The 13,949-nt window shown below is 50.6% G+C and overlaps 1 long non-coding RNA gene across 1 annotated transcript in view; it reads left to right on the plus strand.

The window, feature by feature from the left end:
* Positions 1-12,959, plus strand: part of LOC111767919 (uncharacterized) — a 111,320-nt gene extending 98,361 nt beyond the window's left edge. The window contains exons 4-7 of the long non-coding RNA XR_011425244.1: positions 6,261-6,433; positions 7,398-7,533; positions 9,872-10,077; positions 11,674-12,959. This is a non-coding gene — a long non-coding RNA (uncharacterized lncRNA). The remainder of the gene's footprint in view (positions 1-6,260; positions 6,434-7,397; positions 7,534-9,871; positions 10,078-11,673) is intronic.
* The last annotated feature ends 990 nt before the right edge of the window (positions 12,960-13,949 follow it).

Below are 13,949 nucleotides of genomic sequence, written 5' to 3' on the forward strand. Positions count from 1 at the left end.
GGGTTCAAAGCGCAGGGTACTGGCCTTATCTGTGAGGAGGACGTTTCTAACCTCTGCTTGCACCAACCGTTCTGACTGCTCAGTTGCTCCTTAGCACAGTATACACTGTTGTGTCTCTATTTACACATAGGATTTTCACTTTTCAATGAAGTCCTCTTGAGAACCATGACTGTGAGCCCTCGAATTCCCACTGACTACTTAGCACAGTGCTCTGTGCTCTGTACGCTGTTGGTGTACAGCGTGCTGTAGTTACTACCGCAGCGTGGGGGCAGTGACGATGGAAATAAGGACAAAGGGAGGAGAACCATTCAGCTCTGATATGGAGCTTGAAGCGAGATAGATGAAAGAGAATCCCCTTTGAATAAACGGACATTTCCCAAATGTTTGCTTTTATTTATATAGCGCACGCACTGGAGACAGGACGAAAGGGTCAGGGCGGTGACCACAGTGGGACAGCCCAAGGTATACAACCAAGAGAAGATGTGATTGTGTCTCCATCCTTTATCAGGGCTATGACACAGCCCTTTCTCACTCTTCAAAGTGCTTTCACAATTTGGAGAAAACAAGTTCAGAGAACTTGGACAACTTGTCCAAGGTCACACAGCTATGGACAGAAGCAAGCCTAGAGGCCAGGCCTTTTTCCCCAGCAGCTCCATAGGCTGTCTGTCTACACTGGCCATGTGCTCCAGATGGACTGCACATGCTGAGGTGTGAACACGTCAGCCCAGGAAAGCTGGAATGTGTGCTTGATCAGTGAAGCTGAGAGCTCCGCCCTTGGTGAAAACCCCCTTTTCCCTGGGACTTGTCTCTTGGGCTGTAATTGTATTATGATGACAATTACTGACTACATGGAGCCTTTCAACCTCCAAGACCTCAGAGTCCTTTTAGATGATGAGAATACTAGTCCCTTCTGTTTGGCTCCGTGAGTCGTTCTGCGGCCCAGGCCTCGTGGATGCGGCTGGCTGTCGGACTTCCACGGCGGAAGCCTGGGTAGAAAACCCAAAGGAGAGGAGGAAAAATCTGTAGGCGACATCTTCCTACCACTACTGTCTGGATTTGTTGTCATAGACATTTCAGATCATAACATTTCAAGCAGCAGCATTCTACACCGTTTGATTACAGACTGCCGTTCGTTTGCTCCTTGCCTTTCTTCATGTCAGCAATATCACAATTAAGTGGAAGACGAGAAGGGAGTGCCTTGTATTTTCTCTGGGTCTGAGTCTAACAGCATCTCTCTGTGTTAACCCTTTCTTTCCTACTAACTTGGCATTTTTTGGCTTTTTCATTTTGAAATCTGGTCAGGCTGATTTCTGGGAGGGCACAACAGCCTCAGACAACACACTACTTTCTGTAGCAGATGCTGTGATGCCCACTGTGTCCCTCCACCCACGTCCCAGTTCACCCGCCGCCGAGGTAGGCGGCCCAGCCCGAGGACAGCCTCCCAGCTCCGGCACCCAGCCCTCAGCTTTCCTCGGCTTCTTCCTGCCTGAGGGCTTCCTGTGGCCCCAAGGGGGCACTCAGCCCTCAGGAGCAGGGCAGAAGTCTTAGAATTTAGTGTCCCTGGGGAAATCCTCTACAAAAAGCCAATGGAGTCCGCGGATAAGCGCCTGAGGTTCCCCAACTCTGCTGGGATAATTCTGGGGTGCCGTCTAAACGTTCCTCACGGGGCCTATGGGATTGAGCCCCATTCGCCTACAGAAGGGACCTGTGGCTTTTTTCCCTTCCCTCCTCACTTCCCTACCCCGTCACCTCCTGAGTTGTTACCTGTACACAAGTCCGGCTCGGCATCTGCTTTTGTGTGGTTCCCACATGAGGGCACTTCCTAAGAAGTCGGTGATTCTTTCAAACTGTCTGTCATGAATTCAGTGTTGTGGGCCCAACCAGCACTTTCTAACAATGGAAGATACCGTGGCGCCTCAGTTAGTAGATGTAAGCGCTGTGTCAGCTCCTTATATGAACGCATACTGGTCATGACACAAATTTATTTCTTCCTTGGGTCGTGATCAGAGTGTTTTTGACATTCTACTTTGGTTATGGGAAGTGAGACCAGAGAGAAGAAGGAAAATAGCAGCTGAATGTGGAGGTGGCATTTCCCACGGGATACAGGAGTGCAGAGAGCCCAGCACGAGGGCGGAGCCTGGCGGCCAGGCCACCCTTTGCTGGGGGACGTGCGGCAGGTCCTGTATCAGCTCCTGCATCCCGAGATTCCTTCTCCACATTTCTAAAATGAGGGGCCTGCGGGGAGGGACTCTTTTTCCCCTCTTCCCGTCTCAGGTTCATTGGCTGGGTCTCTGCAAATCACACCGACAAAGGACAAATTAACAAGAGGAAAACAATCGGCAGTGCATTACTGCGCATCGAGTATGCACACTGCGAACTCAGGGATGCGGAACACAAAGGGGTGGTTGGAACTGGGGCTTTTATAGCGTGTGAACTAAAGAACAATGAATTTGTAGAGAAGTGACGAGACAAAGGAAGATGGCTTTGGGCTTTTAGACGTGGCAAACCATGGGAAGACAGACATGCGGGGAAACAATGGAAGATAAGGGCTGCGGTAGCGGTAGCGAGGCCGTCAGGTGGATTCCTCCGGTGCAGTCTGGGCTGGCTAAGAGTCTAGAGCTGTCTCCCGACTAAGAACCTTCCTGGTAGAGATGGGGAGGGCAGCAAATGTTTCTTGCGTCTGCTTCTTCTTAATTGTCTTCAGCTCAAAATAATCCTTACGCCAGGCAGATGTGGGGTCAGGCCCAACCAGCTGACCTTGGGCGTTCTCACCGGCTCTGACGGGTGGCCAGTGCGCTCCTGAAGGCTTGGCAGGCGTGCAGACCCACTTGGGTTGACGTCTTCAGGTCAGCTTTAAGAGAGGTTCGGAGAGCAGGGAGTCTTCCCCGCTGGGCAGGAGGACCCCGTGGGAGCGCTCATTCTTGCTGCTGCGTGGGAAGGAACGTCAGACGAGGGGCACGGGACGCAGCGCCCGCTGTGGGGTCGAATGGGACGGGGGCTCAGCAAGACGGTGTGGCCCCCAGAGGGAGGGCCGCGGTGGTGGGGAGTCGAGGCTGAGCAGGGCAGCTAGCCACCAAGAAGACGCTGGCGGGCAGTGCGGGGCCCATGGGTTCCTTCTCCTCTCCCCTTGGCCAAGGCTGAGCTGCTTTGGAAGGACCTGGGAGGGTGGAGGCAACACCTGGGAAAACACAGAGGATGTGGGTATTTGGAAGCCAAATGAGATTTTTTCCCCCCAAATCACAGTGCACTCTAAGGTTAGAGTCTTGGTAAAACTTTTCCCCCATTGCCCCAGCCTCCCACTCTGTTCCCAGCACAGAGTTTAGCACATGGTAAGAGCTCATTACACAAGTTACATGAATATTTGGAAAAACGCATAATAGACACACATACACACAGACACGCGCCCAGCTCTGCGTACCCTCCTGTCCACACGTCATTCCCCAGCCTGGGATGTCCTGGGCTTCTCTCCCTGCGCACTCTGCTCTATGTCTCTTACTCTGCCTTCTCTGCCCGGGATCCCAGCAGGCGGGAAGGCCACACGGTGTGGCACAATATTGTGGTGTGCTCTCGTGTTCTGTCTGTCATTACTCGTTCACTTAACAGTCAGTCCCTCTTTTCCACTAAATGATTTTAAGGAAAGAATAAAAAGAATAGGGCCCCCAAATCTTTCCTTACAGGACAGAAAGCAAGATGTGACTCAGATAAGAAGACCCCAAGGCAAAAAAAAAAAAAAAATCGCACGGAAGTGGGTGTGCCACCAGAAAGCGTCAAGAGAATCCTGTGAGGGTAATGGTGGTCACTGATTACTGAGCCATTACTCTATGTGAGGCATTCTTGAAAGAGCTTCCCATGTGACATGTTTACTTAAAACACCTGTGCAATGGATACTATTTGTGTCCTCATTTTGTAGGTGAGGAGACTGGGGCACAGAGAGGTTGGGCACTTTGTCCATGGCTGCACAGTGCCAAGTGGCATTGTTGACATGTGAATGCAGGAGGTGTGGCTTCAGAGTGTGTGCCCCTATCCAGGACGTGTGACATGTCTCATACCTGTGGGACTGGCGGAGGATTTGGCATTAGAAGCTGACCTTGGAGGGGAAGGTAGGAGTTGGATGTTTGGACATAGTGGGCGGGGCATGTTCCCTCCACATGCACACACCCCCATCTGTGCCTGTCCTAAGGTCCCACCCGAAGTCAGCCGTTTCCTTGGTAGGACATCACATTGCTAAGTGCAGGGCTCAATCTCCACTTGAGAAAGGATAAATAATAAGGACAAAAAAATAAACCCTATTGTTTCACATTTGATTTTCCTCGTTTTTCGTCTTCAAGATGCTTAGCTGCAAGACACAAGAGTTTGGGAAGATTTGCCCAAAGGGCAGGAGAGCACAACACATCTGGGAAGGCAGGATTTCTTCCTCTGGACCTACTTCCGGTGGAAACCCCATGCCGGCCCCATCTTCCATCTGTCTGCTGGAGCACAGAGATAAATGCCATGACGGGAGAGCAAGGGAGAGGTGTTTAAAGCATCGAAGATGCTTGAAAGCAGGGGGATCTTGTAGGGCTTAAGAATGCTTTCATCTCTCAGATTCGTATCTTTCTCCAGGGAGTGTTAACTGCCCCCAGATCTAATATCACCTTTGAGTGACCGGGATGCAGTGCCTGGTAAAACTATTTTGTCCGTCTCTATGGCATCCCTGAGGCAGCAGGAGGTCAGTTCCTCAAAGGAAGACATGCAAATGGCAGTTACACAGAGCAGGGCGGCAAGGAGCCAGTAAGCACATTCCCGGAGAAAAGCCGTGTGGAGTCACAGGTGTATTTTACAAGCTTTGACTCTTCAGAAGGGCAAAGTCCGGCTGCTTCTCAGGTATCAGAGGTGTGTTCCACGCGGCGTGGCCCGTACCACATCTCTGCGTGTCGCTCGGCATTCATCACTGTTCGCCAGCTGGCTGATTACTCCTGCGTGGCTCCTTCTGCTCCCTCCCTTCCGTTCGCTGCAGCCAGGCATTGCAACCCTGATCGTTCCAGGCTGTTTCTTCAACATTTATGTGTTTTCCTTAACTGGAAATGTTAGGCGCACAGCCGCCTCCCTTCTGGGACTGGAAGATGAGATATTTTGCAAGCTTGTCTCGTCCTCCGAAGCACAGGGGGGGATTCTCTTTCCTGACCCTTCCCACACACTCTGGCCTCCCCCTCTGAATGCACAATCACTTCCTGAGTCCTGCTCTCACCCCCGGAGTGATAGAGAATGAAAGCTGAGCTCCAACATGAGTTTCCCCGCTGTGATGAGTCTCTTGAATTTTAAATATAAGACATATTTATTCAATCCTCTAGTTTGGTAGGAGAAGTGACTAGCCCCTGACTCTGGATGTGTGTGATCCGGAGACAGCAGAAATGTCTATTTTGATTGATCAAGAGTCCCTATAAGGTACTTCCGTTTGCACAGCTAAGCGTGGGCTGGGGCTGGCACGGCCAGCTGTGCCATTCCTGCGGCCACGTGGCTGGTGGCCAGACCCGGGCTGGGAGAGAGCTGAGGACTGTTTCCTGGGAAGCCTTGCCCAGTGTCCCCCCACTGCCTTCCCCGTGCAGCTGCTGGGCAAGTCATCCGCCTGGGCACCGGGGCCTTGCTTGGCGCTGGCGGACACAGATCCTCCTGGCGGCTCTGGCAGCTCAGACAGGTTCCACGGAGGAAACTGAGGCAGAACCTCACCTGGTCCTGCCATCCGGTGACTTCGGCGTCTCTACGTCAGAGAGGGAGCTTGTGGGATCTCCGCCCCCTTCCAAGATACTGTTCATTCTTCTTCTTTCTCACAGGGATGAGTATTAGTGAAAACGGATTCTCTTCCGCGAAAGTCACCTCACGTGGCTGCACTCTGGGAAGCTGGCAGGGTTTGGCTCTGACACCACATTGTCTGTTTTTCTCTTCCGCCCCCCCTCCCAGTTTTAAAAACCACATTCATTACTTTTATTTTCCTTTTCGCTTTATTTTTCAGTGTGCATTACGCAAACGTTAAAGAGCATTAACAAAATTCTAAGTAAAAGGCGAGAAGAACCACCCACAACTCTGCCACCACCGGCCACACTGCGTCACTTTGCCGGGCCCTGCCCCGTGCAGAGCCACACGCGTGCGTAACTTCACCGGCATAGTTGTGGCAGAGACGTGTTTTGTATCCACTTTTTTTGTTTTTTTACTGGACGTTGTATGGTAAGGTCTTTCCATGTCGTCACGTGGCGTTTACATTTATCTTTCTGTTCTTCTCCCAGCCATTCCTCGGGTGAATACGATGTAATCGATGTGACCATTTTCCTACATGTGATCAATACCAATGGCTCCAGCTTCTTGCCGTCGTGGGAAAGCACTCTGCTTTCCCCTGTGGGACCAATTCCTCGTGATGAATCCCTAAGAGTTTCCTCTCGATTTTGCTTTGGATGCAGAGGTAAAGGCTATTTTCCTGTTTCCAGTGTCTCCTATGGTCTGAGTACTGGGAGTCTGGGTGGGGACCTTCTCCCCAGCTGTCTTGGACCGTGGGACCCAGACGGGGTGGAGGAGGGGCCACAGGCCTTTATAAGGAAGCTGAGAAAACTCACCGCCAGCTAATTAGAAAGGGCCGTGGAGCAAGTCCACTCTTCATGGCTTTCCTGGAGCTGCTGATGGGTTCTGACCGGGCCTGCCTGTTCTCTCGCAGGTGTGCAGCCTCCAAGGCCATATGGTTTTCTGCTGCGCGGGGCCTCGTTCTTTGTTCAGCCCGTGATCCTGTAACTGAATATCAGTTAATAACTTTTCGTAATAATGTAGCTTGGATCAGCTTCGAGGTCCGAAACAGGCCCTGCACAGAGCTCGGCCTCCTCGGCTCCTGCGGCCTCTCGGGCACACCTGGCGGAGACGCAGCCCGTGGCCATCCCAGGGCGATAGCAACATCCTTGGCTCACAGGGGGCCAGCTGCAGCTTCCACAGGGGGAGAGGCCAGGGCGCAGCCCGTGCTTCAGCAGGAACCTGTCTCCCTTGGGAACTGCCAGGAGGGTTAGTGTCCTGTGACTTAACAAAAAGGGCCAGAGCTTTAGACTAACGATAGTTTATGGCAGTTTCCAATACACAGGCAGTCTCTGGCTTACGGGGACTGATCACAGGCACCCCTGGGAGGCCTGAGGTCCCTTGGGATCTTGAGAATGGCTGGGTCAGCCCTGTGACGGAAGCAGTTCTCTCCCCTCCCCCAGAGCTGTGGCATTTCCTCCTCTTTTGTTTCCCCCATCTGCCCCACCTTCTGTTTTTGGGGGTCCCACCTTTCCTGCTGTCCCCTCTCCCTGGTGGCAGTGACTGAGGGAGTGGATGGCAGGGAGCCGTCACGGCCACAGTCTGCCTCCCCTGAGGCCTCGCATTCGGCCTGTGCTTCTGGACTGCAGGGGCCAGAGATCTCGGGGAGCTGGGCATCTCTTTGATCCTACTGGAATCTGTCTGATCTTCAGACTCACCAGGGAACTTTGACAAGATACTGCCGCCTGGGCCTCCTTGCAGACCCACTGAACTGAAATTTCTCAGGTGAGTGCAGAAATGCCCTTGACTCACTCAATAAGCAGTTGTGGACGATAACTGTCTTCATGAGCTCGTGCTTCACTCCTTCACATAAGGCAAGACCCTTGTCCCTTGACATGCGTGAGTACCTTTCCCTCTGCTGCTTGGCTGGGGGCTTAGGGGGGCTTTCATGAGCCTGGGATCATGCCCTTCTTGTTGTTCCCAAGCAGAAAAACATCCCTTGAAAACTGTCTCCCAGAAACAGGAGGGTGAGGGGAGGCAGGAAACCGTCCCACGTGGCAATCACCTGGGAAGGGAGGGGTGGGTGCAGCTGAAGCAACAGGGAGCTGGGCGGAGGCATCCTGAATCCTGGAGTGGGAAGCATAGTGATGGGGAGTGAGTCTGGGCCCTGCGGGTGTCTAGGGGGCAGCCTGGCAGGACCTCTGCACCCCTTAAATGTTCTTGTCCACTCTGGTGGACCCACGCCGACCAAACGTCCCTGCATGCAGGCCTGAGGGCCACAGAGCAGAGGAGGATTCTGGATTTCCCCCTTCACTCAGCCGTATCCTGGCCTCCAGCACAGAGCCTGGCCCTGTCCATCAATCCTCGCTGAATATTAAAAGCCAGCATTCACTGAAGTGTTTACAGTGATTTGAGGACTGTGCTGACCATTCTACTTGTACTGTCTCATGTGATCTGTGCAACAACCCGGAGGATAGACACTGTTCCTCTTCCCATTTAGGGATGAAGCTGAGACAGACTGAGATCAGGTCATTTGTGCAAGTCCTCACTGCTGGGAAGGGAAGAGAAGAGCGGGGCTCAGAACCCGGGCCATGGCCTGGCTTCTGGGCTTCCCAGCTCAGTGGTCCTGCCTTCGCTCTGTCGTGGCTGTGTGGCTGACAGGTTTTGTTCCAAGAACCAGCCCCTACTCTAAGAAATGTCACGAATCACATAGGCTTTTGTGAGTGTCCTTAGAGCCTGACCTTGATGTATGACACTGTCCCTATGGAAAAATGTCCCCATCTTAGGAAATGTAGTGAAGCCTGGCCAAAGGAAATGAAGGCTCCAGCACAACTTGGGGTTCTCAGTGTCCTAAACACTCTCCTCTTGGATGACATTCCCAAGAAATGAAGCCAAGATGAGGTTTGATCAAACATTCTGCCGATTCTTAGAACATCTGCCCTCCATCCTCTCCCTTCTCTCTCCTTGAACTGGTTTTAGGGGCAACTCAGAAGTCAGACTAATTCTGGTTAAGATCTGGGTGCAGTGGGTCAGAGGTCAAAGGGAGGCTTCTCCGCTGCCAGCCCCAGCATCTGTGCTATTTCCTGAGTGATCCAGCCAACTTTGGGGCTGAGCTTCCTCCAGCTGGCCTCTTAAACCCTTCTAGTGGGGCTCCAGATCCTCCCAGGGGCTCTGGATCCAGCCAACGCAATTGCCTTGGGGGCCTTCCACAGGGCCTTCGGGGCACAGACAGAACTCTCCATGATTCTTGGGGATGTGAGAAAAGTCCACAGGCAAATGCCAGAATGAGAAAGAAGATTGTCCACTTTGCTCCTTTCCTGTCCAGCTCAAACGCATCCATCTTCTTCGATCTCTTTTGGGTGCGTGGGAGGGAGACATCTTGGAGGAACCAGTGACAAAGGCTTGCTATTAAGCAAGCTGATTTGACAGACACATGACCAGGGAGGGCTGGGCTCAGCCTCAGAGATATTTTGCAGCAGGATGTGAGAGGGCGTGAATCTAAAATCTAAAAGTGGGTATGCGGTGCGGGGGAGGGGCGGTTCGGGAAGGCACCGGGCCGTTCCACAGTTGGAAGGGCTAGCCTTTTGCTCCCTGACAACACAAGCAGAGGCAGCATGACTTCCTGGCAACAACCTTCCCTCTTACTTTCATCTGAAACCTTTCTACCTTCTAGCTGGCAAATGTGAGTGAATGTTCGTTGGTCCCAGGATTATACACTAGCCTAAAAACATTGGAAGAGTCATTGGTTTATGTTGTGACGAATAGAATCTTCAGATCAGAAGCACACGCATATGTGTGTGTGTGTGTGAATGGTGTGGCGTGTACGTGGTGTGTGTAGCATGGTGTGGGGTGGCGGTGGTGGTGATGATGGCGTGTGTGTGCGTGTGGGTGTTGTGAGCATCCTGGAGGGAAGACTTCTTGCTTCCACTTCACTGAGTGAAACAGCCCATTATAGGTGAACAACAAATCTCCCTCTTCTGCTTCTCCTGGTACACGTTCTCCATCCCAGATGAAGTCAAGCAGACATGCTAAGCTGGGGAGAGAAAACGCTAGATGACACAGGTTCTCGGGATTTATTTGTAAGAAAACGATGCGTGTTTTCGTCTTCGGTTCTCTGGAACAGGACTGGTCTGTGGAGACAGGATCACTTGGTGTCACGGAGGGGTGCGGGTGAGGAGGACACTCTTAGGAGCAGCCAGCGCACCTGCTCTTCTCAGTTTCCCCTCGGCTAGCCCCATGGTGACATGGCCTGGTGCTGCCCCATCACGTCAACTGGCGTCGTTGGCCCTGGGCTGAGGCTGACGCTTCTTGTCCCACTGGGGCCATAAGGTAAGCGTTCACCTGCCAGGGCATGGTGGGGTGGCAAATACGGCAGACACCAGGGAGCGTTAACCAGCCTGGCGCCATGTTGCTGACTCCTAGCCCCTCCGCCCAACCCTAAGTCAGGATCCAACAACCTTGTGCCTCCCTCCCCATGAGTTTCTCTTTGGTTTTGTTAGGCTCTGGGGTCCTTGCCTTTCTTCTTACTTCCTAGCGTTTTTCAGAATTGCGTTTACTTTGCCATATTGTCCAGAGCAGGAAAAGTTTTTTACTTTAGATGATTTATTTTGTAACCAGCCATATTATCAAGTTACCTTATTTGTTCTAATTATCTGCCAGGATTCAGAGCCATTATTTGACTCTCTTACCTTGTGTGATTTAATATTACAGGAAACTCGGATCATTTAATTCATTTCCATTTTTGAATGTAATTCATTTTATATACCAAAATATTTGCGAGTTTCCATATCTTGAAAGTCAAAGTTCAATGTAAGTGTTTTGAGCTTCACTAGCACATGCCTACGTGTGGCTCTTTTTTCCCTTTTGAGTAGAAGTCTCACGTCTTTGTGCAGGACGTTCTTGCTCTTCTCTCCTGGACAGAAACGCCTTCCTGGGTTTGTCCTCTGTGTCTCTGATGGGTTGGCTCCTTGTGTAATTTTCTTCCTCCTTTCCTGTGAATGACGAGCAAACATCTGGGCCTGTGATTCTCATTTGTTAGTTTCGTATCTAGCTTGCTATTTATGGCATCTTGAGTTTGTGAATTTTTAAAATCTGAAAGCAATCCTTAATAATCTCAGCTCTCTGCTTGCCCCTGGGTCTCAGGTGTTCTGTAAGTGCTTTCCTTATTTCTTGGGGGTGGGGGTCGTGTTTGCTCTGAATCTTAAGAATAGTCTTTTGTTTTGAACAACTTTCATCATTTCATATATCCAGCAATCTTCCTTCTTCCCTCCCTCCCTTCCTTCCTTCTCAACCACAGAGGGAAGTCTATGCATATCTAATATTAGATGTTGAGATAGATTTTATCAGAGTTTTTGTAGGTACTTGTCCAAATATTTTAGTCCCAGACTAAAGGGGAACATTGAAAGTTTACATTTTCTCTAGTCTAATTTAATTAAATGGAGGCTTTCATTGTCTATGGGAGATCAGAGGCAGCCCGGGCAGGTGAGTTTCCTGTGTGTGCGTGTCGCAGCACACTGAAGTTAACTGCTCTTATTTCTAATAATAGCCTCTCGAATAGATGGCTGAAACAATGCTGCATTTACCTTGTCCTTCAGTCTACACCAAGTGGCAAGACCCCAGCATGAGCTGGTTCATGTGTGGGGTTGGGATTTTCCCAGACCTGTCTGCTCCTCAGCTCACCCCCACTCCTAGCCCCTGTCCCACTGACCCTGAAGGTATATTGTGGCTTTGTTAGTGATTGTGGTCGCTTCCTCCTGGTGCTGTTTTTCAGTCACATATTTGACAGATTGTATTTTTTTTTTGAGGAAGTTTAGCCCTGAACTAACATCTGCCACCAATCCTCTTCTTTTTTGCTGAGGAAGAGTGGCCCTGAGCTAACATCTATGCCCACCTTCCTCTACTTTTTATGTGGGATGCCTGCCACAGGATGGCTTGATAAGCAGTGTGTATGTCTGCGCCCAGGATGCAAACCAGCGAACCCCGGGCCACTGAAGCAGAGTGTGCGAACTTAACCGCTGCACCACTGCGCCACCGCGACAGATTGTATTTTCAAAATGACCACATGCCATCCTCTTCCAGAACTTTGCAGCCCCTCTAACACAAAAGGACAAGTGCTTCCCCGCGCTTTGAGAAGGATCTGGCCTTCACAAATAGAATGCAGTGGAAGTGACACTGCGTGGCTTCTGACACTAGGACACAAAAGAGCAGTACGGCTTCAGCCTGGCCTTCTCTCTCTTTCTGCACCCTGGGGGCCCTGAGAGAACTTGCAGGAAGTTTGCTGCCCTGAAGTCCCCATGCTGGAGGGACAGTGTGGAGAGACCACACAGACAGAGAGAGAGATGCCCCAGCACCTGTGAGTCTCCCCAGCATGAGCCACTGCCCATGTGAGCGAGTGGGCGAGCCTGTGGTGATTCCACGCTCCAGCCTTGAGCTGCTCCAGCTGACGCTCGGTGGTGTGGAGAGAAGCCGGTCCTGCCGAGTCTTGCCTCAAATGCAGATCCATGAGTGAAACAGACGCCGGCGTTTTCAGTCATGAAGTTCAGGGCACTTACTCACACAGTGGACAATCAGAGCATGCCCCCTAGCAGGCCGGACTTTCTCAATCCCATTCCATCTTTTCAAGAAGTTTTCAAAGTTTCTGGCCATTCATGTTATCCTTCCCTGTTTAATATTGATAAAGAAATTATTTTATTTTGTTATTTCTTATTTTATTTATACAAAAACTGTCTCAAATTTTTATTCTTGTTGGTCATTTCATCAGAATTATGGGTGAACAGGAGATAAAACTGTGGCCTCAAATTGCCACCTTGCACAGAAACTTGTGGTTTCGTTCCTGATTAAGATGCTGTGTGACGTCCATATGTCCCCGTCCCTTGTGTGCGTGTCAGTGGGAAAGAGTTTATCAGGTCAGCTGTGTCGTTTAGCAAGGCCCAGCTCTGGGGGACTCTTCGGCCCTGCCTGTGCACACGTGACATTAATTCATAATTTAGGGGGACTTTTTAGGTGTTCATGCACTTGATAGTAAGATAAACTACTTCTAAACGTTGTTAATCTGTTGTGGCGGCTCGCCGCAGAATAAGCAGAGCAGAGTGCTTTGTAAGGAGAAATAAAAATAATAATGCTTTCCTAATTTCATGCAGAATCAGCAGTTCTAAACTCACCAGAATCTGTAAACAGAATGTCAAATAAAAAAGATTAACATTCCTAAAAAATTACAGTTTTGTTGAATGGGGAATAAATCATGGATCCTCTTCCACCTGGGCTGACAGACGATTTTATGAGTTCCAATATTGCTGAGCGTGCTTCCTCACAGCGTGATTTTCATACCCCTCTCGCCCTGGTTGGTTGTCCGTAGTTGAGCCTGAAACAGCCTTGTTCTCCATCCTGGTCCGCACTTCTTTCTTGTGTTGCCCCTTTCAGGAGAACGTCTGAACAGGCTGTAGACCATTTAAGTCTTTGGGGGAACAAGCCCTCAGCAGTTAAGGGAGGGATGGGTATGGAAGAGAGTGGCCTGGCAGGGCGGGAAGGCATGGACTCCGAGGCTGGATCGGGGAGGATCTTGGCTCTACCACTTACCGGCTCGCGATCTTCGGCACGTGACCTCCTTGGAGCGTCAGTTTCCTTAGCTAAAAAGTAGGCATAATCACATGTGTTATTTGCTTGAGCTGTCATAATGAGGGGCCACAGACTGCGTGGCTTAAACACTAGAAGTTTATTTACTCACAGATCTGGAGGCTGGAAGCCCAAGATCAAGGTGTCGTCAAGGTTGGTTTTTCCGAGCCTCTTTCCCTCGCTTGGAGACATCCGTCTCCACCCTGTGTCTTCATGGTCTGCCCTCTGTGCGTGTCTGTGTCCTCATCTCCTCTTCTTACAAGGACACCAGTTATACTGAATTAGGCTTCACCATAATGACCTCATTTTCGTTTAATTTCTTCTTTAAAGACTCTCTCCAAACGCAGTCGCATTTTGAGGTCCTGGGGGTTAGGGCTTCACCATATGGATTTTGAGGGGACGCAATTCAGCCCATAACACACACTTATCCTAAAGGGGTGTTTTGAAATATTGTAGATAGAGTTCCCAGCACACAATAAAGATGTAGAAAATGTTAACTCTCTGTCTTCCTCCTCTCAATTCCAAATTCTTTTGTCCCTGACGGTAGAAGGAAATGTATTTCCTTTACCCTTAATCTAATTTTCCCTCTT

This window comes from Equus caballus, chromosome 14 (assembly GCF_041296265.1).
Source record: "Equus caballus isolate H_3958 breed thoroughbred chromosome 14, TB-T2T, whole genome shotgun sequence".
NCBI lineage: Eukaryota > Metazoa > Chordata > Mammalia > Perissodactyla > Equidae > Equus > Equus caballus.